Source organism: Periplaneta americana, chromosome 2 (assembly GCF_040183065.1).
Source record: "Periplaneta americana isolate PAMFEO1 chromosome 2, P.americana_PAMFEO1_priV1, whole genome shotgun sequence".
Taxonomy (NCBI): Eukaryota; Metazoa; Arthropoda; class Insecta; order Blattodea; family Blattidae; genus Periplaneta; species Periplaneta americana.
Window position 1 is genome coordinate 172,173,866 of NC_091118.1, and position 27,093 is coordinate 172,200,958.

The 27,093-nt window shown below is 33.9% G+C and overlaps 1 protein-coding gene across 3 annotated transcripts in view; it reads left to right on the forward strand.

Moving 5' to 3' along the window:
* The window catches only part of LOC138694815 (uncharacterized), a 274,848-nt gene that overhangs the window by 71,829 nt on the left and 175,926 nt on the right, over nucleotides 1–27,093 (forward strand). The window contains exon 1 of one of the 3 annotated variants that reach the window (XM_069818907.1): nucleotides 4,073–4,225. The exons of 1 other annotated variant lie outside the window; for it this stretch is intronic. The gene's annotated coding sequence lies outside the window, so the exon portion shown is untranslated. Of the gene's footprint in view, nucleotides 1–4,072; nucleotides 4,226–13,371; nucleotides 13,481–27,093 lie in introns of those variants that run through there. One more of the 3 variants, XM_069818909.1, reaches the window with a different exon arrangement.

The following is a 27,093-nucleotide window of genomic DNA, read 5'->3' on the forward strand; positions in this document are numbered from 1 at the left end:
AATTAACTTAATCTGTGTGAAGTATCCAATTTCTGATGAGAACACTTATGTAGGGATGTACTTGCCCAATATTAAATTAACTTGGCCTGTGTGAAGTATCCAATTTCTGATGAGAACACTTATGTAGGGATGTACTTGCCCAATATTAAATTAACTTAGCCTATGTGAAGTATCCAATTTCTGATGAGAACACATATGTAGGGATGTACTTGCCCAATATTAAATTAACTTGGCCTGTGTGAAGTATCCAATTTCTGATGAGAACACTTATGTAGGGATGTACTTGCCCAATATTAAATTAACTTGGCCTGTGTGAAGTATCCAATTTCTGATGAGAACACTTATGTAGGGATGTACTTGCCCAATATTAAATTAACTTGGCCTGTGTGAAGTATCCATTTTCTGATGAGAACACTTATGTAGGGATGTACTTGCCGAATATTAAATTAACTTTGCCAGTGTGAAGTATCCAATTTCTAATGAGAATACATATTATGTAGGAGTCTACTTGTCCAATATTAAATTAACTTTGCCTTTGTGAAGTATCCAATTTCTGATGAGAACACATATATAGGAATTTACTTGTCCAATATTAAATTAACTTTGCCTTTGTGAAGTATCCAATTTCTGATGAGAACACATATATAGGAATTTACTTGTCCAATATTAAATGAACTTTGCCTTTGTGAATTATCAATTTTCTGATGAGAACACTTATGTAAGAATGAGAAAATATTACATAACTAACACTTTTGTATACAAACGGCTAAAGGCTGGTCGATTAGAGGAATTTTATTCTCTTGGAATGAGGCGAACCCATTGCGCTGTGACTAGCCCACATGGGAACTATCGGTATCTATTGTGCTGCTAACAGCCTTAACTAGGCAAATTCTCACCCACAACAGCTGATAGATTAAGGTACACTGCACACCTATATCTTGTGCAGGCAACCCCACACTCCCATAGGTCAACCCCCTCCGTGCATCGCCAGCCGGCGATCGGAGAAATGCTGTAGAACGAGAAATAAGCATTCAAATACATCCCCAAAACAAACATCTAGCATAGTTTCAATATTATCTGCAGGAAGAATTGTGAGACAGTCTGGAAGTATTTTGGTGACGCAGGTTGTAAAATTATATCAAGCGGCAGAAAAATTAACTATCACAGCAGCCCTCGACATACAAACATTTCTGAAAGGACATTGTAACAGAGCATCTAGATAGAGGCAAAGAAGATAAATAAATATTAAAACCATAATGAATCACATATTTTCCTTGGGGGGGGGGGAAGATATATTTAATAATTTTTATGATAATGGGGGTCTTATTTTGCTGAAACAGCCATATTTCGTGCAACCAACAAATTTCGCAATATTTCGCGGCTTTATTTTGCTTATTTACGACAAATGTAAGTTCCTAAAAGGTGCTAAAATGTCACTTCGAATATTTTCGCGCTTATCGTCGTTATCAAAATGTTAGGCCACTAATTATAATAATAATAATAACAATAATAATAATAATAATAATAATAATAATAATAATGACTTATTTTATAGGCATTTACATCATTCCGCTATATATGGGGGAAACGGAAGAGCCGGGGAAAATGCAACTGTGGTTTTATCAGCTACAAATGTTACTAGGAATCGAACTCGGGCCACCTGCATGACAGGCCGAAGGTCTGATTACTCAGTCACAGCAGGAGTGGTTCTGTTGTTATTTGCTCCGAGAAATGATCGCTGTATTAATTCCGTGAATTTGGTATCTTGCGATTGTGATACAGAGCAGTTGTTCCCCGTTTCGGTCTGCACTTGTGACAATAAGTGAAGAACCCATGAAAAAAAGGGTAAGTCCATTCTTTTTTTTCTTTCAATTTTCAGATTAATATTAGTATATAATATGTACTGCTTCACCTAGTGCAATAACGACACTAGCTCCTAATGAAGACTTGCTTCTTTATTCTTTATTCCTACCACTCAAGCGATCATGTTACAAAAAAACTAGCCTACCTTCCAATTATAGATGGTTTTATGACAACCTGAAGTGCCAGTGAGAAAAATATTTCCACCGTTCTGATGAAAGCTCCAAATAAATAGATATATACCAACTTCTGAAATTTTATTTCTTATTATTTGATCATATTTATCTTATTTAGTAGGTCTTAGGCATAACAACTTGAAGAAACTACTTTCCGGTGCAGAAATAAGACAACTCCATAAATTTAATTGTTTTTATAACACAATCCTATGCATGGAAAGAAAAGGGAACAGGAAGGAAAGTGTTTTGGCCTTCCTAGATTTAAAATTGGCATTTGACATGGTACCAAAATTGTAAATATGGAAGATATTGAGGAAGAGAGGGAAGGATGAGAAGTTATTAAGGGTTATGGAATCATCCTACAAGTTAGTAAAGGGACTAGTGAGAATTGATGGGTTATTATCATAGGAATTTGAAATGAATAGAGGGATGAAGCAAGGGGATGTTGGAGTCCATTGCTATTTATTATTTTTATGGATGAAATAATTAAAATATGCAAAAGGAGGACAGCGAAGTTGAGAGTTGGTTATTGGAATATGAGGCCAGTATATAGCCAGGTGTTGGTGTACACGGACGACACATTATTAGTATTGGAAAGAGAGTAAAATTTACAAGAATTAGTGGTTGAATGGACAGAAATATTAAGAAGTAAGGGAATGATAGTAAATACCAAGAAGATTAAAGTAATCCAAGTGGGTAAAAAGGAAGAAATAATAGGCACAATCCATATTAATTGTGACAGGAAAGAACTAGAACAGGTGAACAATTATGAACATCTTGGAACTAATATATATCAAAATGAAAAAAGTAAAAGAAGAAATATTAAACCGAACCAAGAAAGGCTGTAATATTTACTATCAATTAAGTAACTTAATATTTCGATAGAAAGAAATACTGTCAAACAAAATTACAGATATACAAATCCGTTATAGAACCAACTCTGTTGTATGGAGGGGAAAGTTTACCAGTGACGAACGAGAGAATAAGTAATATAACATCAATTGAAATTTATGTATTTATTTACTTATTTATTTACTTATTTATTTATTTACTTAATTATTTATTTATTTATTTACTTATTTATTTATTTATTTATTTATTTACTTATTTATTTATTTATTTATTTATTTATTTATTTATTTATTTATTTATTTATTTATTTATTTATTTATTTATTTATTTATTTATTTATTTATTTATTTATTTATATGCATTAAAATGCATTGAAAAACTATTACATACATAAAACAGAAATATAAATCAAAGAATTTACCCCCGTATGAGCAAACGTTCGTGGTCGGTAGTTCAAAACCGCTCTGCAGATAAGCAGAAAGAAAAAGACGACAAAATAAACAATTAATATAAGCAATAGAATAGTACAGATTTCAAAAACAAGAGCCTATATGATAAAGAACAATCACAATTGAAAATGTTTATAACCAGCATTCACAAGTATAGGCTATAATGAAATGCTACCGAAGAATAGCAGGAAATACAAAGAGGGACACAGTACGAAATGAGAGAATTAGAGAGGAATTAAAACAGAAATCAGTGGAAGAGAAGTTAAGAAGAAAATAAGTAAAGGAGTGTGAACACATGGAGCGAATGGGGAAAGAAAGAAAAACCAAAGCAAGTAATGAAGGCAATGACGGAAGGGAGAAGAAGGAAGGGAAAACCAAGGACGAAGTGTATGGATAATATTGAGATAATGGCAAGGAAAATAGGGAAAGGAAGTGGGGAACTGAGAAGAATGGCAAAGGAATAGGGAGGAATGGAGGAGATAGATCGAGGAAGACCCGACGCCGTGAGGCAAAAGAGGAAGAAGAAGAAGAAGAAGAAGAAACTGCCGGAATCATAACATGAGACTCTTCGGCTTGTAACCGTTCTCTTGACGGAAAGCCAACTTCAGTTTACCGCAGTCTTAAAACACGATAATAGGAATGAAGAACCTTTCTTTCTGTTAACGATCAGGTTGGAGTGTGGTCAACGCTTGACATCATTGGTCATCTTATCATGTGGGAGGGAATGTGGCGAATGCTCGTCCCACTGAACCACTTTTCACATTGTGTGTGTGATATGTCGCGAAACAAAGGCTCATATATTGTGGATCAGAAAGCCGGTGGGAGATCTCTGTTACGTGGTGATAGTTGCTTGAAAAGTGTAACAGTCAGGAAGGCGACATGTGACAGGTATGTGCGGACTAGGCTGTAACAAGACCTTGTGCCTATTTTGCTAGCATCCTTTACGGTTTTTTCCATGTCTGCGAAGCCGCTGCTGACTTGGTCACATAAATTAATACAAGTAGCGTAAACTGGCTGCCTTAAAATGTATCAACTGCCTCTCAGTATGTCATGGAGATCATTTTATGTTAGAAGAAATTCGAAGAAGTAGAGTAGAGAAAAATGTTATTATTATTATTATTATTATTATTATTATTATTATTATTATTATCACAATAATCAAAGAAGGGTGAATTTTTTGCTTAAAAACAATAATTTTCATATACAATTTATTATAATATCAGAAAAGTTTTGACTTCTAAAGAAATTTCTTTATGATCTTCCTCTCTTCATAATCTTTCGTCTTTAGTATTGACCATTATCTGCCAAAATTTATCTTTAGTCTATCATATCGTGATATTTAGTCTTTCCACAATCTTATCTGTTCTCGAATCTCACACAGTTAGTCTGTAAATCCATTGTTTACATACAGGGATTTTAAAAAGTAATGCATAATTGCAATTAAAATTGAATGAGGGGATTTTGGACAATAGCTGAAACATACGAAACACTTATATTTAGAAAAGAATCTTTTTATGACAACAAAATATTTTAGCACTATTGTTGTGTGAGTTATGACGTCATCGAAAACATTTCAAAATAGTACTCTATAGTTTTTTATATTGTCTGAAAGATCACATTTTTTATGTAATATTATGTTTGTTTTACAAAGAATGACTATGGTTATAGCTACTAGAGATTAACAAAACTAACTGCCGCTCTCGCTCGCTGTGTTCGTTGCATTTGTCTTTCGAGTCTCATCTCATCATTCTCGTGCGCTTCGAGTCTCGCTCATCATTCTCGAAATAGCATTTGGTCGGTGTGGAAAGATTTCGTAACTTTGAATAACATACATCATTTAAATAAATAACATTATAAATGTGTAAATGAGACAAAAAGACAAAACAGAACAGTATCTTAGTTATCAAAATGTTCTGGTTCTATTATATGATATTCCCTATGGTTATATAAATAGAAAAACAGTTCTCAAATAAATTTGAATTTCTAAGAAACATAAAACATGACGTTAATATCTTTTTACTTGAGATTTCACACTTGATCTCAAACTTATGAAAAGAAAATTCCTAGCCTTTTAATAAGGGCCTAGTAATTAAATAAAGACTGGGGAACGGATTATTATACACTGAAAGGTACAGCAGATGTTTCAAATAGGTTACTTGATTGTTTAAACATATATAACAATTGCCAAAGTAGATAAAAGTTAAGTCAGATATAAACAACTGTGGCATTCAAGACTGCTTGACGTTCGGGACTTCGGGAGTGATCAATCTCGACGTCTCGAAACACAAGCAGTCTTTACGTCAACGACGCGACGTATACAACATCGGCTTTGCGGGCGCTGTTAGTCTTGCTTTCTCGATCGTTGTTCATCTCTAATTCACAGGCACTTGCTGTAAAATTTTCAGCGAAGAAAGAGATTGCGGAACAGATTCTTTGCAGTCACGTTGGGTTTCTTCTTCGATTCTATTGTCAGTGTTGTTTTATTATTGTCACAACGTCTCTTCGCCTCCAATTAGCATCTGTAAATTAAAAGAAACGTTACAATTAGCTAACTGAATTTATTACGATCAGCATTAAGAAGAAATAAATGTCCTTCGGATAATAGTACCGGTATTTTAGTTTGCATGTCAAGTATTCAATGATCTCAAATGAACTGCATACTCATTAGAGCCGGTATATTGATTGCAAGTGGTTCAGGCACTCTTTACAAATCAACCGAATGTAGGTAATATATCTTGTAAAATGTATTTGAACAGTGACATGCATTTCTCTAATAGCGATTGGTCACGATTCGCGAATGGAAAACTTGAAGATATCATGCGATACCTGAAGATATATTCTCTGTTGTCTGACGTGCTGAAATGCAAAGAACTTCTACCACAACGCTTGCAAATATTTAGCAGTTCGTCCTACTCTCATTACGAACCGGGTTACGGAGGATGCAGCTAGGCGGAGGTAGAGGTATGTGATTCCATTTTCTTTAAAGGGAAGTAGATTATTGATAATTCCTATACTGCAAAGTTATTGTATGGAGAGAAGAAGATTTTAGGTTTCAGAATAGACAAGAAGAAAATACATATTGATTTAATTTTCAGATCCTTACTACTCAACGCTTGCAACTGTAGCCTACTATGTGAGTCCGTTGCATTTGGTTAGCTCAAAAAACTGGAGAAGGGTAACTACAATGACAGCGAAAATATAAAAAAGTCAAAAGGAGTATAAAAAGAGTTACACGTGATCTCGGACCTGTTTTGCAACATTTAAAATAATTGTAAATTGTAAAATTTTGTTTGTAAGTTTTAAATTTCTATTTCACAATCTGAGTTTCTACAGTTGAACTTGACAAAAATATCAAATCTTTATAAATTAGCCTATATGCTGCATGCTTTACAAGTGTTTCCTTTCACAATGGAGTAATTTATAAATGTGTAAATTTTACTTTTTTTTTCAAATTCAAATTTCAAATTTATTTACAATTTACATTTGAATTGAATACATATGAATAGATACCCGAAATGAGCATATGCTCGTGCTCGGGTACAGTCCAGTAGTCTACATAAATTTTACAGGGTTCAAATAATAATGCTGATGATATAAATAATAGTAACAACAATAATAATAATAATAATAATAATAATAATAATAATAATAATAAAACAAAAATATTTACAATAATAAAATAAATACTAAGACGGATAAAATAAAATATAAAACCACTAGCGAGAGTTAACACAACTTAAATAAGCATATAATAACCGGAAAAAAAAAGCCAAACTCGAAAATCAACAGAAAAGTTCGATGTATCGCAGACGACAGCAACCGCCGTATTGACATTGTCTTGTGCAGTAATGTTAGTAGGGGGGAGCTGAAAGTCTACGTTACTGCCGTTCTCTTCTAATCTTCTCGTACAATCATGGGAAGTTAATGCTGAAAAGACAAAATGTCTACGAGTCAAACTGTTCATTATTACCAGGATAAATACAAATAATGCTGAAATATATTAATCGAGTTTCAGTTATAGATCTCTTCTTTTGTGCAAGAGGTATCATATCAAAATATTTTATGAATGGCGGGGAAAATATAAATTTCAAAAACTTTCTAGTGACAAGATATAGTGACAAGTACAATCAAGTGTATCTGTGGCGATGCTAAGAAAATCATTTATTGGAGATATACACTGTTATTAATTAAGAAAATGATCTATTTATATTTATTACAATGTTTTATCTTATAGGGTACATGCATCAGATAAATACAATAAAAATTATTACCATATAATGCTAGTAACACTTAAAAAATATATAATAAATTTTTCCAAATATCATACAAACATTTTCACTTTATTTTTAAACTTAAGAATGTGTAAATTGCTTAGGTCTGGATTATTTTTCAATACTGAATTGTATAGTCTTGTAGACTTGTAGTCTTGTAGACCTAAAGTTAGTACATTTCCACAAAATTGTCCTTAGTTGTGTAAAGTTTGAAAATAGAACAAATTATGCACGAAGGAAATAAATACATGTTTATAAAATTAATTTCATGAATAACTGGACACCATTACGAGTTAATCTAGAGCAATTGTAATGTTATTTAGCATACGTTCTAATGATTCAGGTGAAGATATTTAATTTAATCAAAGACGACGTAAGACGGAGCGTAACTACCTCCTTCTCTTTCTAAAATCTGTTAATTCGATTACAATAGGGGCCAGTCTTCCGTTTCGACAGCTGTACTTTTGCAGGAGTTGCAGTTTCTGTACTGAGTTTGTATATGAAGGTTGTGTGTTTAGTTTGATAAAGAAAAAAAATCAGTTTTCTGTGGTTTGTGAAAAGTGTAAACTCCATTATGTCATATGAGAATTTGAAAGGTAAACTCGGTGAAACGTTTGAATTTAAATTGAACGAACGAAGAGCTTGACAGAAGAAAAAGTTTTTTCGTGTTTAGTGATGCAGGAAACATTGTTACTAAAGGTAGAGCAGCACTTAATTAGGAGCATGTGAATGCACTCATATGTTTAAAATCATGGATGAAGCAGTGTTAACTAGGTGAGTATTCGTACATTTTGTTATTTACTGTATGTTTGTCCCAAAAATTCCCGGAGAAATGGACAAAATAAATTATAAGCCTCATAATAAATATGTTGATAAATAATTAAAATAGTTGTTTTATAATATAACGATGCAATATAGGCTTATACAAATATACAACATTTAATAATTATGCTTATCACCGAACACAAGTTAAATTTAACAATAATTGCCTATTACAGTATATTAAAACATTTTTCAATTAGATCAAAACTCGATTAATCTATCGATTAATCGATTAAATTCAAATAGTTAATCGATTAAATATTTTGATCGATCAACAGCACAAGTTTTATCTTCAACCATAAGCTTTCAACCATCTGGTCTTTTCCGAGTTAGAAAATAATATCAACTGGACATCGAGTTATTGGTCTTCCGACATTTTCCTTGTCTGCTGGTTTATATTTTAAAGCAATTTTGATAGTATGTGTTCTTTCATCCATTACATACAGCTGTACCAATTTAAATTTAAATGTAGCGTATTATGTGGTCCAATCTAGAACATGAAGCCTTAGAATACTTGGCTACAACATGGAACATCGTATGGTACTGGTATTGAAATTAATTTCCAATGCCAGTTCAAAAATCGAAACTAGATTTGCTACATTGGTAGCTTAAAATTCCTGTCACTTGCAGCCACATCTGAGAACGAACAAGATTGTATAAGCAGGGAATAATGTAGATGATTCAGAATGGGATTAGATCTAATTCACAGAAAATTTAGCGTGAAAGTGTTCGTTGAGAACATCTTATAATTTAGTAGGAACTTGAATGACAGTAATGCTAATTGAAGTTAACGATCGGGCGGGATAGAAGAAAAGACTGACTGGACTAGAATTGCGGCTGAAATATGAGAAAGAGAGTATTTAACTGATGTGACGAAGTTTATAAACTTAAGTACTAAGAAATGCGGAAACAAGTTCTGTCGTGGCGTGACCTATGCGTTTGAGAGTTTTCTTAATTCTTCGTAATAACAATGCAGATGTTCGCATGCGATGTCGCTTTGACATGAATTTTAACCCTAAGAGTTCGTGAAGGAGTTCCCGACTCTGCATATTTTCAGAAATTCTTCTTGGGAAAATATTTACGAACGCGTATAGGATGATTTCAAAAAAGGAAACAAGCTTCACGAAATATGTATTGAAATTTTTTACGAGTTTACATGGCAATGCATAAATTGAACTCACTATTCAGTCAGCTTTCGTGTTCGAGAGAAGAAACATGTGCGTCTCTCAGCCGACTAATAAAAATCTGAAGAAATTATAGACATATATAGTAAACTTAAATGAGGTTAACTTACTTACTTTCTTACTTACTTACTTACTTATTTACTTACTTACTTACTGGCTTTTAAGGAACCCGGAGGTTCGTTGCCGCCCTCACATAAGCCCGCCATTGGTCCCTATCCTGAGCAAGATTAATCCATTCTCTATCATCATATCCCACCTCCCTCAAATCCATTTTAATATTATCTTCCCATCTACGTCTCGGCCTCCATAAAGGTCTTTTCCCTCCGGCCTCCCAACTAACACTCTATATGCATTTCTGGATTCGCCCATACGTGCCCATCTCAAACGTCTGGATTTAATATTCCAATTAGCCTATGTCAGGTGAAGGATACAATGCTTGCAGCTCTGCGTTGTGTAACTTTCTCCATTCTCCTGTAACTTCATCCCTTTTAGCCCCAAATATTTTCCTAAGAACCTTAGTCTCAAAAACCCTTAATATCTGTTCCTCTCTCAAAGTGAGAGTCCAAGTTTCACAATCATACAGAACAACGGGTAATATAACTGTTTTATAGATTCTAACTTTCAGATTTTTCGACAACAGACTGGATGATAAAATTTTCTCAACCGAATAATAACAGGCATTTCCCATATTTATTCTGTCTTTAATTTCCTCCCGAGTATCATTTATATTTGTTACTGTTGCTCCCAGATATTTGAACTTATCCACCTCTTCAAAAGATAAATTTCCAATTTTTATATTTTCATTTCGTATAATATTCTCGTCACGAGACATAATCATATACCTTGTCTTTTCGGGATTTACTTCCAAACCTATCTCTTTACTTGCTTCCAATAAAATTCCCGTGTTTTCCCTAATCGTTTATGAATTTTCTCCTAACATATTCACGTCATCCGCGTAGACAAGCAGCTGATGTAACCCGTTCAATTCCAAACCCTCTCTGTTATCCTGGACTTCTCTAATGGCATACTCTAGAGTCTAGAGAAAAGTTAAAAAGTAAAGGTGATAGTGCATCTCCTTGCTTTAGCCTAAATGAGGTTAACAGTAATCCTAATAATTAAAAATAAGATTGAACATTTCTCATTGTCTAGGACTTTCATATTTCACTCAGAAAGAAATAAGAAAAAATGTGTTAAGGGTTGAATCTAGCCATGGAACCGTGGAAAGGGTTCAGACGAGTTGCTTTGCTGATCTAGAAAATTGTGTTATAATCTTATGTTGAGTGACTGTATAAGGAAATCAGGCAAGGAAACTAAAATTGACAATTTCAGTTCCAATTGAACATTTTTAATTTTTCACTTGTACATCTTCTCACTTAAGGGGTTAGGTATAGTTCACAGCAGTAATTTTTTTTAATATTCAACATTTTTTCGCCCATTACTGTATCTTGCACAATCATGAAACTTAGTATGTGTAAAACACTGTCCTCTGCTATATAAAAATATTTTTATATTAAAAAAATTATTTTCATTTTTTTTTCTTCAAAATTCAGTTCACTGTGCAGTGATGAAACGTTTCCCACATAACTCAAAAACTGAACAACATTCTGTAATGTAATTTTTTGTGTGTATTTACGCATGTCATATTAACAATATGATGCAAGATCACTTCTCTATCTTTGACAGATTGTCTGATAAAAACAAATTCCTTTTTAAAAATTGCCAAATATCTGTATTTTCTTCTAACACAAAATATAGTTGAAAGAGCATGATATTGTAAACATGAATTTCAGCAATAAAATAAAGGAGAACGTGAAAAAGTTAACAAGTTTATGAGCTATGTGGGAAACGCTTCATCACTGCACAGTAAACTGCCATCATTTTGAATTTTGAAAAAAATATAAATAACTTTTTTTAAATCGTAAAAATATTTTTTTCTTATAGCAGAAGGACAATGTTTTATACATACCAGTTGTCATTATTGTATAAGATACAGTAATTTAGGAAAAAAATGTTGAATATTTCCAAAAATTTTATTGCTGTAAGCTGTACCTAACCCCTTAAGTGTTATTTTAGACAATCTAGACATTCTCCTTAAAGAACGTATAGCCTAAACGATGTGTATCTATGCTCACAGTTCATTTTAACATGAAAATAAAAATCAAACAACAATTAATTCTGTTCCAAATGCGAACGAATTTTTATTTTAACTTAGAAGTTATGGTAAATGGAAAAATATGAATTTCTTATATGTAGGTCAGTAATATTAGTATTTCGAAGAAACTAATTCCATTAATTAAAATGTGTCTCAGTGAAACATACAGCATAGTTCGTATAGACAGACCAGTTCCTGTCCGACGCTTTTCCAATTCACTGCGGGTTAAAGCAAGGAGATGCACTATCACCTTTACTTTTTAATTTTGCTCTAGAATACGCCATTAGGAAAGTGCAGGAAAACAGAGAGGGTTTGGAATTGAACAGGTTACATCAGCTACTTGTTTATGGGAATGACGTGAATATGTTAGGACAAAATCCACAAACGATTACGGAAAACACAGAAATTTTACTTGAAGCAAGTAAGGAGATAGGTTCGGAAATAAATTGCGGAAAAACAAAGTATATGATTATGTCTCGTGACCAGAACATAGCATAAAATAGAAGTATAAGAATTGGAAATTTATCCTTTGAAGAGGTGGAAAAATTCAAATACCTTGGAGCAACAGCAACAGATATAAATGGCACTCGAGAAGAAATTAAACGTAGAATAAATATGGGAAATGCCTATTATTATTCCATTGAGAAGTCTTTGTCATCCAGTCTGCTACCAAAAAAACTGAAAGTTAGAATTTTTAAAACAGTTATATTACCGGTTGTTCTGTATGGCGGTGAAATTTGGACTCTCACTTTGAGAAAGAAACAGAAGTGTCTTCGAGAATAAGGTGCCTAGGAAAATATATGCGGCTAAGAGGGATGAAGTTACAGGAGAATGGAGAGTCACATAGCGTAGAACTGCACGCATTGTATTCTTTACCTATTATAATTGAAAACATTAAATCCAGATGTTTTTGATGAGCAGGACATATAACTCATCATAAATGCATATAGAGTGTTAGTTGGAAGGCCTGAAGGAAAAAGACTTTTAAGGAGCCCGAGACGTAGATGAGAGGATAATATTAAAATGGATTTGACAGAGGTAGGATATGATGGTAGAGACTGGATTAATCTTGCTCAGGATAGGAACCGATGGCGGGCTTATGTGAGAGGGCAATGAACCTTCGGATTCTCTAAAAGCCATTTGTAAGTAAGGCCGGTACATTAGGCCATAAAATTGAACATGATATTTGCAGCTGCAATGAGACCGTTAATGTCATTATGAGTTTCAAGTGAATATTTTTTTGCTGTTATTCTACAAATGATGATTAAGATTCCCCGAATTAAAATTTACGTAGTAGCCTAATTCTTTGCGTGACATATCAGAGCCTGGTTTAACGCAATGGCGCTCAAATATTTGCCTTGCAGCACATAACTGACGTCTCACCACTCGACCGGGGGCCAATCATCCACTCAGACTGGTAAATCCTTACGCCTCAATAAGAGTAAAGCTGCCACTAGCAATATTCTCATTAGAGGAATTGAGTTCAATTCAGAATAAGTGAGGTCGCTAAGGGCGTACTCCTCTAGTTAAACTGTTCCACATAAAATGAGGGTTCAGATGAGCGTAGGAAATAAAATGGTCAATTAGAGGCATGGGAATAAGACAAAAACTCGGGTACTTCTATAAAAGACTACATTTGACTTAAGAAGGGATGAGTAATTGTTTCATCTGTCAGTGCAACACGTGCTTTCGACGTACTTCAGTATTTCCTAGGGTAAGAACTCTAATATAAGGTTTTATTTACTTATCTAGACTTAGTTTATCTTATGTAGGGGAGACTGTTGTACCTTGAATCACTTTTCAAATTTTATCTTTTTTTAATTTTGGGAAATGAATTTTTTTAAATGAAAGATTGCTTGAAATAATTATTGAATATTCCTTTATAACATTCTACAAGTATTTTCCTGTTTTACACATCTATTAAGGATGAAAAAATAAAATAAAGGAATATGTAAAGTGCTCCATGGTACAACAGGATCGTGTACCTTGGAGCTTACCCTCTTGTACCTTGGAACATTGGAACACAAGGAATATAGATGGAAATATAGCTGTAAAAAACTCATAATAATTATAAAAATGTATTTGCCATCATTTGTAGGCTTTTCTGATTGAGATTTTATTTTCTGGAGAAGCAATAACTGCTTCAACAGCCTTCTTCAAGGCATCCGTATCAATTAGGATCCTTTTAACTCCAGACTTAGGCCTACTTCGTGACATGATCGTAAAATAAAAGGAAAACAAAAACCAATTACTTTGGAACATGTCTCTCGGTAAAATATTTTTTGTGATCCAAGGTACAAGAGGGTTCACGTTTAAACAAATAAGGCTGTCTAAGCTAGAGATGAGAATAAATAATGGAAATTAACATATGTATTTACTCACCAGATGATAGAGAACACACCGTACTTGAATGATAGTTGCAAATACAATTTGGTTTCGTGTTAGAAAGCATAGAACAATGAATGAAATATTTACTTTTGGTACCTAAAAAGTTGTTTCGTCCACAGAACTCATACTTTGTAATAAATCAAACCGGAACTATGACCAGAGCTACCTAGCGGCTTTCTCTACAATCTAATTCAGTTTGAGTCGGCTAGGTAGCAGCAAAAATCAGAAACAAAAAATGATGCAAGGTACACTATGCTCAAAGTACAACAGTCTCCCTATATGTTATAAACTAATATTGAGTAATTTTACGTCCACGTTTTAGATGTAATCACTAGTGTCAGATTATCATTTATTTTTGGTTAATGTTTTTATATTATTGTTATTAATATTTATCGGTTTTGCACGGACGAGATATAGACAAAGGCTTGTCAGTGCATGGAGTCAACTATCGTCGGTTCTAATATACTAAAAAGGACATGGGTTTTTTATCTTTTGTTAACTAGATATTTTGTGTTGTTTTGCGCGGAGGCCATTTAATTTGTATTTCGTTGAGTAGAATGACTGCGTAAAGGGGGTGATGGGTGAAATTTCTGTTTTCTACAATTTAAGGTAGAGACTTCATATCTCCTTGCCATAAGTATTCTTAGAAATGTAAGTTTCATTATGATGAAATGAATGGTTTTTGGATTATTAAAAAATTTTTTTTTAAAATAACTCTTCTTACAAAATTCAAATTTTACGCATAACTTTTTACGGCATCTCTGATATAGTTAGAAAATAACTAAGCATCCAGAATTTTAAATTTACATCTATAAGTAGAAAAAATGTAAATATGTAACATCAAATTTTAAATTTATGTCCACGAAATCTGTATTATTTTTAATATCGAAAGTATTTAGTTTATCAAAAAATGATGTAGGTCTATTATGTTTCGTTAACCACAGTACATAGAACATGCTGTAAGCATTTTATGTTACTAGCATCAACATTATAAGAGTTTTTACCGTTTAAACATGACGAAATGTGCTGAAGAAAGTTTGATAAAACAGCTTGTAAAATTTACTTGCATGGAATTCAAATTCAAAACTGCAGTCATTTAAGCATCGGTAATTGTTATGCTTCCAAGCGCCGCAGTGCACTGAAACTTGCTCAACTTATAATTTGCTGATTATTTTTTACAAAAAAGAAAGAAAATGCAATTTTTGACTGAAAATTACCAATATTTCACCTGACTTTTACGTGAACGCATAGAAACAATCGTTATATATTTGCTAATATTTAAACTGTAAGTGTACAAAAATTACAGCCCTAATTTGATGTAGTTTAAAGAATCTTACAAAGAATTACAAAGTATAGAAATAAAAAAGTTTCAATCCACATTATGGTCAAAGCATATGAAATGAAATTAAAAAATAACGGTCGTGTGAGTCTACAAAATAATGTACTGTATCTTCACAAGCCACGTTTGGACGAAGTCAATTCCTTTCACACAGGAGATTTTCTGAATGATGTCAATAGCTGGTGCACAGCCACTATCAACAAACTGCGTCTTCTGCCTACTTACACTGTGTCATCTTGATGAATATCTAAAGCAATTAACTGATTTTAACAAACTTAGATATTTTAATTAACGTTTTATTGAAAATTATAAAGTTTTTTAGACCATCGGAATGAGAGTCGAACTCTATCATAGTAGACAGAAAGGCCTACACTCATTTCGTATATACAGAATGAAAGTAATTTAACTATGCAAATTTTAACAGTTTATTCTTTGAATAGAGTACAACAACTGATACCATATTAGTCCAGAATTAATACTTAAAAAATATTTTTCTCCTAAATGTTAACACTGCTTTACTCGATAAGTACTATCCGTACGATTCTGATTTTTACTCTTATCATTAAAGAAACTGATAAGGAATAACTTATCACCAGAGACCGGAAGTTTAGGCATTATGAATCATTAAAATAGGCAGGCAAAAAGATACCATAAATAGCTAAAATAGGCAGGCAAGAAGGCATTATAAATAGCGAAAATACGCAATAAAAGGCAATTACAAAAACTTTGGAAAGCAAAGAAATCTTCTTCCCAGTAACCTTGGAAAGTGAATTTTTATGTTTAGTTGTACTGATATGTTGCGATATGAAATATTTAGCTATAGCTACAACAACGTCGCAATGAAAACTGATAGAAAAATAACCGTTAAAAATGACGTTAGACCCGCATTCATTGTTGCCTTGTCAAATAAACACAAGCGATAATTAAAATGCTTACTGATATACATTTTTGCACGGCAGCACTCATTGTTCCAAAAATAATATGAACTGACTGAAAGACAATAATATACATTCGGTGAAGTCACTTTCATTGTAGCGGTTATAGAAATAAATTAAAATATATCTTAGGTAATTTTTAATAATAAATTAATAAATAAGAGATAAATAATCAAATAAAGGCAAAAAAAGCATTTATTTTGTAAATTAGGCATTTATATTAAAAAAGGCAGAAAAGGGCAACATAAAACTGTGACGTTTCAATCACAAAGGTATAATTCGTACAGATTTACTTTCAAAATGAAGATAGATTTAACACATTTAAAAAGGCATTCTGCCAAAGTCTGTTCTCTGCTTATAACTTTGCAGTTTTTCATTAAAATTGACGTTTTTCTTGTAAATTGGGCTAAATAAAAAGATTAACATGTATCACTATTTGCTGCAATTTGGAAGTCTGGCAACCAAAGGTCTGCATCGGACGTTTTCGCTCGAGCGCCAAGTAGTTTATAGCATAATCCGATAGGTAGCGCACATGCATGATCGGTAAAATTGTCACGAGCGATAAATCCTCGAACGGTATAAGCCGAGCGTTAGACATTCGTTCTTGTCACAGTGATGAACTGTGTAGTAACATCATAGATGTTTATCATTTCAAAACTTTGCAGTGTTTAACTAACCTCTCCATAGTACAACTACAAAACTTGCTTTAAAATGTAATGTAAATGTTGTAGGTATCCCCCCCCCCCACAGGAGTGATTTTGTTTTTGCCACATCTGATATATGTTATTGGATGTAAATGTAATTATTATAAACGGAGTTCACAATCACGATAATGCAAGAACTGTATCTAGTTTTCTAGTAATAATAATAATAATAATAGTAATAATAATAATAATAATAATAATAATAATAATAATCTCTATTAATTAATGTATCAATCTTTGCGTCTGTAACAGTTGTGCAGCATGATTATTTGTTTTATTATATATCTCTGTACTAATATTGTTATTAATCTACTGCTATATCAATAATATTTTGTAAAACGTTTCTACATTGTCTCAGTATATAGGCGGAACACTATGTATGGACCTATCATAGTATTTAATATATATTATGTACTAGTAAATCAAATATTGAATAATTATTAATTAGAAATAATAACTGTATATCGAAGTTTTTCATACTATTTTATTTTTAACTTCATGTTCCTGTTTTGGTACGTTCCATTGACTGTTCCATTAAACGTTATTTTTACCGTGTGAGCAAAACATATGTGTATCTTATCTGTCGCCTTCCATACAAGATAAGACATGTCGAGATGACCTTGTACTGTGCTTCTATATATTACGAGCGTACCACGACCGATCGTATCTCACTCGAGGGTGCGACACTCGACCGAGTTCAAGCGAGCGATTTAACTCCAATACAGCACTCTGCTGGCAACCCTGCTGCAGTGACTAAGGGACGGAACTATGCTGTTTAGACCGAGTGTGTGTGTGCTTTCATACTTCAGCCGGAGACGTACTATTGCCAAACTACGCACACTTTCAGCCTAATTTTGCATTTACTCACAAAACCCATAATATGTCTTTATTTATTTTAGTGTGTTCTATTGTCCTTTTCGATCTAAACAGTTACATCACTGCCACCCTGTATTATGTGTGCGAATGTCCCTAGGAAGAGATCGATTTCGGAATAATTTGGCGACATCTTTGCATACTATGTGTAATTTACACGAACAAAAATTATGTAATTTGTTATGTATGAACTCGAATTAAAATTCGGCGTCGATGCCCTTAGGCTGAATAGCCGGAATAATTTCAGTAGGTTGAGAAATCTGTCAACTGACACCGTATTAGTAAACTTCAACCAGTACACGAGTCGTTATGTGATAGCATGTTTGTAGTTGCAGTTTCCACACCTTTCTTTACCAGGCTGTATTGCAATGATTTGGTTACGTAAATATAACATACTTAAAAGTAAATTATGTTTGCAAATTTTAGAACATATATTAGGCAAAGTGTGTATGTACATACATATACAGGAACATCATTTTATTTTTACTAACATTTTTAATATTAACTTGCCTATACCTCTGGATCAACGTCGTTTGCTACCCTCTTCCACGACTGGAGTTCGATGATACTGGCGTAATATACAAACAAATCACTTTACTAGGTATAGGAGGGAAGAAAAGAGTACATCCATTTACGTAAACTAGGAAATATTGCGCTTTTGAGTTTGATCATTTTCATTAGGTTTTGTTTAATCAAAATAGAGTACAGTATTAACAGCACATTAGCGTACAATATAAAGAATGAAGTTAAATTTAAAAATAATCATAATATGGATATTAAGCACATTTTTGAAAATGATGGCAGTTCATTTCGATACAAGCTTCAGTTCCAATGTGCATATTATCGCACTATAGGCTATTGTACCTAATCCCAATTACCAGTTTCGTTCTTCGTACTAGTAACTCATGTTGAAATAATTCTGTACCTACTCTATAAAAGAGTACCTTACGTACTGTAAATTCAATCTTCACTTCTGCCCTACCCGAAAAGATAAAATTACTCAGACATACTATCTACTGTACGTCCAAGTGGTTATGTCGTAGGGTCGTAGACAGGGAGAAAATCACGTGACAGTTAATTACTTAACGAGACCCTTTTATTTAAGTTATTTTAAACAGTTGTATAATATTACGTAGACGTCCAATTCCTAACAGAAATTAATGTTCCCAGAACAGAGCTAAGACAGCCCAGCCACTAGCTGGCGAATAAAAGCTGGTGGGGGAAACTGGGATACGACGTAGACAAATGGACGATAGTACCTGTGCGAAAATGATTCAATATTGAAAGCTCTTTCGTCACTGGAAAACGCGAACATATTTTTGGAACGTACTGTTTACTATGACCGTAAGACTACTATGACTGTATATGCGGTCTTGGATCTGTGTGGAGGACGGTTGAACTTCATTAGTAGAAGGGATGGGAGTGAAGTACATTAAAAACTCAGGTACAATAAAAATTGAAGTAAAAATAAAATGATCTCCCTGTACATAAATATATACAGGGTGGAAGGGAACCTATTACATTAATTCACGTGGTAATAGATGAAGTCAATGCGAACAAGTTTTGTTATATAAGTTTTTTAATACGTCCAATAGTTTTGAGAATACGAAATGTAACGTGTTGCAACGCTCCTTGAGATCATTGATCCGCAGTGGAGGTAAGACTAACTGCAATCATTCATTTCGTAAGACTTGCGAGAAGAAAATTAACCAAAAAGTCTCATATATCATATCATTTCATATCATATATCATATCATTTCATATCATATATCATATCATATCATATCATATATCATATCATATCATATCATATCATATCATATCATATCATATTATATCATAAATAAGTAAGTGTGCCCATGGACAGGTGTTTCATTGCATACTCAACATTCTCCAATCTTTTCTATTTTCTGTCTTCCTCTTAGTCTCCGCATATGATCCACATATCTGAATGTCGCCTATTATCTGATATCTTCTTCTGCCCTGAATTTTTGTCCCGTTCACCATTCCTTCCAATACATCCTTCAGTAGGCAGTTTCTTCTCAGCCAGTGACCCAATCAATTCCTTTTCCTCTTTCTGATCAGTTTCAGCATCATTCTTTCTTTACCCACTCTTTCAGACACAACTTCATTTCTTATTCTGTTTGCCCACTTCACACGCTCCATTCTTCTCCATATCCACATTTCAAATACTTCTATTCGTTTCTCTTTACTTGGTCTTAATGTCCATGTTTTTGTCCCATACTCTACACAAAGCAGTTCACTAGTCTCTTCCTTAGTTCTTTTTCTAGAGGTCCGCAGAAGATGCTCCTTTTTCTTTTTCTATTAAAAGCTTCCTTTGCCATTGATATCTTCCTTTTGACTTCCTGGCTGCAGCTCATATTACTGTTCATAGTAGCTACATCCCAATTATTTGAAGCTGTTCACTTGCTCTGCTTCCTCATTTAGAATTCGTAAATTTAGCTGTTTTATTTTTCTTGTGACAACCATGGTCTTCGTCTTGTTTGCATATATCTTCATCCCATGCTTCTCACAGCTGTCATTTACCTCCAGTAGCATATTCCTTAATATCGTCTCCTCTTCTGTTAACAACGCCATATCATCAGTAAATCTTATGCACTTATATCATATCATATCATATCATATCATATCATATCATATCATATCATATCATATCATATCATATCATATCATATCATATCATATCATAATCCTTTTGTAAAGTAATAAACTAAGTTTAAATTTCAGACAAATTTATTTGTTTATACATGCTATGAACAGAAATTACTAAATGTAAAATTAAAATTGGCACTTACTTAAGAGATATCACCAATGTTAATACAGGAACGGTGTCTTATCTCCAGTCTTTCTTATTATCTAAGTACTGAAAAAGCTGAGCAGAAAGTTCAGCGTCTTGATATTGGCATCAAATTAAATGCAATATTTAACATCATTGCTTATGCTGGTGACATAGTATTACTGGTTGATGGCAAAGTATAGCATCTCATGACACTAGTTGACAAATTAATTACTGGAACTCTTAATGCCAATAACTTAATTAGCGAAACATTAAATTTATGCACATCACCAGAAATAGTAATTGTAAACCACAGTTAATGAACATAAGTACGAAAGTGTATCATTTTTAAAAGAGTGCCAGATTTCAGATATTTAGGAGTAAAAACTATCTAATGAAATTTAGAAGAGAAATAAATAAGAACTAGATAGAAATAGAAGTTATTTTATGGTTAATAAATCATTAAGTACGAAATTGTTATTTTATGGTCAATAAATCATTAAGTACGAAATTGTTATTTTATGGTCAATAAATAAATAAGTATGAATTATTATCTAGAAACATAAAATTCAGGATTTAAGCCTACAGACCAGTTATTTTCTCTGCTGTTGTTTATGGTGTAAAAAACTTTGTTTTGAGTAAGAAAAATTGCCTCTACTATTCACATTTGGGAAAAAATAACAATGCCAAAGAAGGACCAAATTAATGTAAACAACACATGGAAAAGGCCACCAGCGTTGCTCAGTCGACTAAGGTGCTTGTCTGCTGATCTGAAGTTGCGCTCGGGTGCGGATTCGATTCTTGTCTGGGCTGATTACCTGATTGGGCTTTTACCGACGTGTTCCCCAACCGTAAAGCAAATGTCAGATAATCTGTGGCAAATCCTCGGCCTCATATCGCCAAATACCATCTCGCTATCGCCCATTCCATCGACGCTGAAGTCCACACCTGTGGAGTAACGGTTAGCACGTCTGGCCGCGAAACCAGGTAGCCCGGGTTCGATTCCCGGTCGGGGCAAGTTACCTGGTTGAGGTTTTTTCCGGGGTTTTCCCTCAACCCAATATGAGCAAATGCTGGGTAACTTTCGGTGCTGGACCCCGGACTCATTTCACCGGCATTATCACCTTCATCTCATTCAGACGCTAAATAACCTAAGCTGTTGATAAAGCGTCGTAAAATAACCTACTGAAATAAATAAAATCGACGCTGAATAACCTCGTAGTTGATATAGGGCCTTCAAATAACTAAAATAACACAAGTAACAAAGGTATTATGACATTTTATATTAATATTGATTTAATTACAAAAATTCGTAGAAAATGAAAAGATGGTCTGGACATATTCTGCGTTACTGCTTTCTATCTCAAGAACTGCTTGGACTTCCAGACGGAAAAAGACGTTTTTGTATAATCAGACCTTAAGTGCAGAGACGAAGTGCTACCATGACCTTCAGAAAGTTGTAGGAAATGAAACTACGACACTGGATAGACAAGCATTACAGACACTTGCGGGCGAGACAAAAAAAACTTCTAGGTTTTACATGGCCATAGTTATAATTTTCTTTTATTTTATTTCATATTCGAGGGTTTTGAAGTCGTTATATCTTGTTTACTGTAAACCTTCATTGCCAATCGTCAATTTGTAAAATGTGTCAGTATAGTAGGCCTAATTACTTTCTTCACTAAACAACGTTTAAATCTCTATGGCGATTATATAAGACAGTTAATTGAGACTGTACTTGAAAATAGAGCCTGCGTGTTAGTGGAAAATGTTGCTACAGTTACAAATACAGTACTCTTGTGTCCACTTGCTACAAAAACAGTTACTTCTGAAGGAGCTGTAGGCTACATAAACAGTATTTGCATTAGAATTCTTTCAAAATAGCAGCGTTAATAATTATTGATATTCGGTTTTTAGAACTGTGATACAATGAACAGAAGATGTTCTTCTTCTTCTTCTTCTTCTTCTTCTTCTTCTTCTTCTTCTTCTTCTAGTCGTCAAGAATCAGTATATTTAAATCTGTTTCGATAGAATATAAATTGCTTAAATTAGTTTTAAAATCGTAATCTGCGCGTTTTACTCTTCTCCTCTGTTTTTAGAGCCAACCTGTAGTTTAGTTTTATGTTATGTTTCCTGTTTTGTCACATTTTTTCAACCTTCTCTTTTGGATATCTTTAGTGGTGTCTCTTCAAATTTGTATATATATGTGGTACTCGTAGAAATTTTACTCTTTCTTTTTAAGTTTATAGGCTATATATTTTATATCTTGATTCAATGTTTTTCAAGCAATTTAGCATCGCAATCCCAAAAAACGTAAAAGAACAATAAAATCAGTACTTCTGGATTTCTCTGCAAGAATACAAGAACTGAATAATAATAATAATATTAATAATAATAATAATAATAATAATAATAATAATGATAATAATAATAATAATAATAATAATAATAATAATAAAAACTTAAATGAGCATCTAATTCAAACTGCTTAGCTGTTTTGACAGCAACGTGTTGAAGTCGACTTGTTTTTATACGTCGATGTATGCGAATTTGGACTTATCGCGTACACCGCTCCCTCACAAGGTGTATGTTCAAACGTGAACAAGCCTTGTTTACCAGTGCCTGTTATAGAAGAAGTGGAGACAGAGAATAATATCCGAGGTTGCGGCTTGTGCTGTCATTCAATTTTCCAGAATTGTAACTTCAGTACTTAGCATGGGCTCGGTAAAAATAATCCGTGAAATAATTTCTTCAATTGACAGTGCAAAATATAACGAATATGTGACCAAACGAACTGAGCAGTCTAAATCAGGAAATGTTGTTGTTCCTTTTGTACAAATTACGTTACTTTTATTTCACGGCCTCTTTGATATGCCACCACGTTCTCCTCCCTTGGGCGTCGCGTCCCGCCAGTTTGGGAAAAGCTGCCAAGACCCAAGCAACCACCCTGCGAATGCAATTTCTTTCGTTAATTTTGCTGTAGATACTAACAAACACACACACACACACACACACACACACACACACACACATATATATATATCTTTGGGCCGTCCGCTGAAACGATAGAGACCGTAACAGGCCACAGGCTTAATACGTGATAGGAAGAAGAGGAAGAATATATATGTGTATACATACATACATACATACATACATACAGTACAATACGCCGCCACGGTGGTCTAGTGGCTACAGTGCTGGACTTATAATCTTGTGGACCCGGGTTCGATCCCCAGCGTAGGCTACCCCCGATTTATAACTTGTGTTGGACAAGTCGGTGGTCCAGGTAACACAGGGGTTTTCTCCGGGATCTCTGGTTCTCCTGTGACATCCTAACAAATCTTTATCCTCGTCTCATCACGGGTACAGAGAAGACCAGCCTCCCGTACATACATACATACATACATACATACATACATACATACATACAGTACAATACGCCGCCACGGTGGTCTAGTGGCTACAGTGCTGGACTTATAATCTTGTGGACCCGGGTTCGATCCCCAGCGTAGGCTACCCGCGATTTATAACTTGTGTTGGACAAGTCGGTGGTCCAGGTAACACAGGGGTTTTCTCCGGGATCTCTGGTTCTCCTGTGACATCCTAACAAATCTTTATCCTCGTCTCATCACGGGTACAGCGAAGACCAGCCTCCCGTACATACATACATACATACATACCTACATACATACATACATACATACATACATACAGTACAATAAGCCGCCACGGTGGTCTAGTGGCTACAGTGCTGGACTTACAATCTTGTGGACCCGGGTTCGATCCCCAGCGTAGGCTACCCCCGATTTATAACTTGTGTTGGACAAGTCGGTGGTCCAGGTAACACAGGGGTTTTCTCCGGGATCTCTGGTTCTCCTGTGACACCCTAACAAATCTTTATCCTCGTCTCATCAAGGGTACAGCGAAGACCAGCCTCCCGTACATACATACATACATACATACATACATACATACATACATACATACATACATACATACATACATACATACATACATACATACATACATACATACATACATAGAAAAGATGGCTTGCAACATATGACGGGTAAGGGCTGTTACTTTTATCTTATCTGCAAAACCCAGACAAATGTGACTCCCTCCGCATACATGTGTAGGCTATCATTCATGCACAATGCATTTTCATTCAGTAACCTGCTTTTATTGCGCGCGAAATGAAGTTGATACACCACTGCGTGACAGTGAATAAGCAGAAAGTAAGTGTTGCACAATACTGTATTAAAGCATTTTTGTAATACCTTCACTGCTTTAGTTTTAATTTGGTAGTAAGTAAAACATTTCTGAATGTGTAATAGCACCATATTTTTCTTCATTGCCCACACATCTCTGCCTGCCAATTCAATGTTAATAGCATTCTTCACACTGGTCAATTCGTCAGTTCATAGCACGCACACACACATACGCACGCACACACACAAATGCATGCATGCATGTTTTAACAACACAGTGATCATATTTAAACGTATAATGTTTGTAGTGTACCTAATTATAAATAGAATGTACGTCGCGTTTTTCAGAGTCGTAATATTCTCTATTTAATACACACAGAAAAGGTATCGAGCGAATCAATGAGCGTGTTCTGAGAGGACCTTCATCGGAATCCATTTATGACTTGTTGCTAATAATGGCACTTGTAAAGCGAGTTATGCGTCTTGGCAGTTTATGACATTAGTAGCTATGTGCTGTTCATGCATGTAGGGGGCATAACATGTCTCTTCTCCCTATAAATACATTTGAATGTTAATACAATATGTTTTTTTGTTTCATACGTTACTTACCTTACCTTACTTAAAACAGGAACGTTTATAAAGCAATATACATGGCACAAAAATTATTATTTTATGATCAAGCCATTTCCGTTCTGGAACAAACTAATGCCTATTTCCTTGTCCTAGTAAATCTTATGTAACTGTTATTATTTCCGCTATCCGTCATGTAGCAGACGATACTATCATTGAAAATACGACCTTCGCTCAGACAAAACATGACTTATAGCTTCCCATAGCAACTTGCCCTATGTGCAATTCTTTTACTACGCGTTCACAGTTTGCTTTCAGCTGTCTTCAGTGGCCGTGAAGCATATCCTGCTTAAAAATGTTCATAAAGCAGGACTTAATGTTTGTCTTTTGTTGTTCACCCCGCACATGACTACGCAGATAGGTAGTCATTAATTATCTGTAACTCATACAGTCTGCAAAGGAAGGGTTAACAGTAACGTATGTGGCCCATATTTCGTACTCTCGTATAGCTACGTAATTCCTCCTTGCCGTCATTGCACATTTATTCAATGGATGACTGAGTAGCAACTGTCTTTGCTTGGCTTCATGAGAGTCATGAATCCATGTATTCAGGCTCAGATTGGCCCAGTGTGCACCCTTATATGCGATAAAATTTCAAATCGAACATAATCTTGTTTATAGTGTGATTTTTCTTTTTATTTCTATTATTGTATTTGTATTTCTGGTGGTGTGGAAGAGAAGGCTTGATGGCCTTAACTACACCTGAATAAATAAATAAATAAATAAATAAATAAGTAAGTAACTAAGTAAATAAGTAAGTGAGTGAGTGGGTGGGTGGGTGGATGGGTGGATAGATAAATAAATAAATAAATAAATAAATAAATAAATAAATAAATAAATAAATAAATAAATAAGTAACTAAGTAAGTAAGTAACTAAGTAAATAAGTAAGTGAGTGAGTGGGTGGATGGAAGGATAGATAGATAAATAAATAAATAAATAAATAAATAAATAAATAAATAAATAAATAAATAAATAAATAAATAAATAACTAAGTAAGTAAGTAACTAAGTAAATAAGTAAGTAAGTAACTAAGTAAATAAGTAGGTGAGTGAGTGAGTGGGTGGATGGATGGATAGATAAATAAATAAATAAATAAATAAGTAAGTAACTAAGTAAATAAGTAAGTGAGTGAGTGAGTGGGTGGATGGGTGGGTGGTTGGATGGGTGGATGGATGGATGGATGGATAAATAAATAAATAAATAAATAAATAAATAAGTAACTAAGTAAGTAAGTAAGTAAGTAAATAAGTAAGTGAGTGAGTGAGTGGGTGGGTGGGTGGGTGGATGGGTGGATGGATGGATAAATAAATAAATAAATAAATAAATAAATAAATAAATAAATAAATAAATAAATAAATAAATAAATAAGTAAGTAACTAAGTAAATAAGTGAGTGAGTGGGTGGGTGGGTGGATGGGTGGATGGATGGATAGATAAATAAATAAATAA